The sequence below is a fragment of the Montipora capricornis genome, chromosome 12, assembly GCF_036669925.1.
Source record: "Montipora capricornis isolate CH-2021 chromosome 12, ASM3666992v2, whole genome shotgun sequence".
NCBI classification, from domain to species: Eukaryota; Metazoa; Cnidaria; class Anthozoa; order Scleractinia; family Acroporidae; genus Montipora; species Montipora capricornis.
Genome location: NC_090894.1, coordinates 11,410,757 through 11,413,256, shown reverse-complemented (window position 1 = coordinate 11,413,256; position 2,500 = coordinate 11,410,757). Strand labels below are relative to the sequence as shown.

The following is a 2,500-nucleotide window of genomic DNA, read 5'->3' as shown; positions in this document are numbered from 1 at the left end:
TAGTGCCTATTGTTTTTTTCGGCCCGCACCCATAAAAGATAGAGTTCGTCACCTGTTATATTGAAAACGGTCTCAACAGTTCTGGGTTTTTCATTATCCGGTTTGAATAAATTAAATAAGAATCGCTTTTCTCAGGTTTCCCTGCTTTCTTCATTTTGTAGCGCGAAGACGCGCTGATTAATTAACTTTTCAATGTTTCACCACAACAGAAGTTTGTTGAACGAACCGGCTTATACTCAAAGTTTATCAGGTTATCACGGAATGAATCGGTCTGAGATTTTCAATATGGGCACCGAGCAATTAACGGTTAAAGTCTGAGTGCACTTGCGACCACAGAGGTTGGTATAAGTATATCGTAAATAAAAGGAAAAACAAACAGCTTACTTTGTTATAATCACCAACAGAGAGACCTGGTAGAGAGAAGTTCGATACAAAAATCTTCAGATTTTTCAAACCGCACAAACGGGAACACCTGCCAAGGTGTTTTCCTGTCGTTTTAAAACGGCAAAAACATTTACTCTATTTTTAATCAATTATTTATGAGAAGAAATCCGAAGAAAGCACCCGTTTCACGGAAACTGATGGGAGTCTAAAAGAATGGTATTTTAATATTATTTCCATTTAAAAAATGTCAAAGCAGTGCCACTAGATTTCGTATGCAACAGCGTGCCTCTAAATTTGACATATATGGTGCGTTTTTTTGGGAAAATCCAAAAAAGGATTTTGCGTTTTTTGGGCGAAATCCAAAAACGGATCATGAATCCAAAGTATCCACACTCGAGGAGGATACTTCGGATTAAATCTAAATCCGGATTTTTGAGATTCACCATTTCAGCGTTTTTTTGGGAAAGGATTTGAAAAAAGTATTTTTGACAAGTTGTTTTCCATGCAAAAATGATACACAACAGCTACCGTACATGACAGTTTATACAGCTTATACTCAAAGTTTATCAGGTTATCACGGAATGAATCGGTCTGAGATTTTCAATATGGGCACCGAGCAATTAACGGTTAACGTCTGAGTGCACTTGCGACCACAGAGGTTGGTATAAGTATATCGTAAATAAAAGGAAAAACAAACAGCTTACTTTGTTATAATCACCAACAGAGAGACCTAGTAGAGAGAAGTTCGATACAAAAATCTTCAGATTTTTCAAACCGCACAAACGGGAACACCTGCCAAGGTGTTTTCCTGTCGTTTTAAAACGGCAAAAACATTTACTCTATTTTTAATCAATTATTTATGAGAAGAAATCCGAAGAAAGCACCCGTTTCACGGAAACTGATGGAAGTCTAAAAGAATGGTATTTTAATATTATTTCCATTTAAAAAATGTCAAAGCAGTGCCACTAGATTTCGTATGCAACAGCGTGCCTCTAAATTTGACATATATGGTGCGTTTTTTTGGGAAAATCCAAAAAAGGATTTTGCGTTTTTTGGGCGAAATCCAAAAACGGATCATGAATCCAAAGTATCCACACTCGAGGAGGATACTTCGGATTAAATCTAAATCCGGATTTTTGAGATTCACCATTTCAGCGTTTTTTTGGGAAAGGATTTGGAAAAAGTATTTTTGACAAGTTGTTTTCCATGCAAAAATGATACACAACAGCTACCGTACATGAAAGTTTAGCCCAAATGTTTTTACCGTACGATCAAAGACATGAAGAGGTCAAAAGTAGTTAGGTTTCCTGCGAATTTCACACCAGAAAGTACACTAAAAGTTTCTTGACAGCAACAATATTGTTAACACCTTTCCTACATCTAAAAAAGCGTGTTTTTCGTCTTTTCTTTTTGTAGATTGTTAAGGTATTTTTTTCTAGTGGCACTTTCATTTAAGAATTTCTCCAAAACAAACTTAACCGCTATTGCTGTTGAAATTTTAGCAAATTTCAATAAGAAATGACCAGTCGATAATGGGTATAAATATTAACTAAAGGGGAAGGAACTATAAGCTTTCACAATATGCAGACGACACCTCCTGTTTCGTGCGAGACATAGATTCAGTTGTAAAACTTTTTGAGAAATTAGAGGCTTTTAAAAGTTGTTCGGGATTGGAACTAAACAGATCAAAAACGGAGGCAATGTGGTTGGGAAAAAACAATCCACAACCCACAAATGGCTTCGGCATTAACTGGCCCCTGAAGTGTGTGTGTCTCAGCGCTTGCTTCTCCCGTGACTCGGAAATATCCGTAAAATATAATTTTGAAAAAAGATTGCTTAAAGATGTCTTAACATGTGGTCATCACGAGATCTCACACTTTACGGGAAAATAAACATTGTCAAAAATTTAGTTCTTTCAAAGATAGTTTTTATTGCCTCTGTTCTGAGTGTACCCAGTGGATTTGTTGACCAACTGAGTAAGCTTCTTTCTAGCTTCGTATGGAACCACAAACCGCCTAAAATCGAACATTCCACAATGATTGGTAAGATTAAGGACGGCTGACTTAATACGCCTGACTTTAAATTCATAAATAAATCTTTCAAAGCAGGTTGGGTA

At 36.4% G+C, this 2,500-nt stretch overlaps 1 protein-coding gene across 2 annotated transcripts in view; it reads right to left on the bottom strand.

Annotated features, from left to right (window-relative positions):
* The window catches only part of LOC138027670 (lactadherin-like), an 86,050-nt gene that overhangs the window by 11,461 nt on the left and 72,089 nt on the right, over positions 1-2,500 (bottom strand). Inside the window, exon 1 of one of the 2 annotated variants that reach the window (XM_068875233.1) lies at positions 385-491. The exons of the other annotated variant lie outside the window; for it this stretch is intronic. The gene's annotated coding sequence lies outside the window, so the exon portion shown is untranslated. Of the gene's footprint in view, positions 1-384; positions 492-2,500 lie in introns of those variants that run through there. 2 annotated transcript variants of the gene reach the window in all.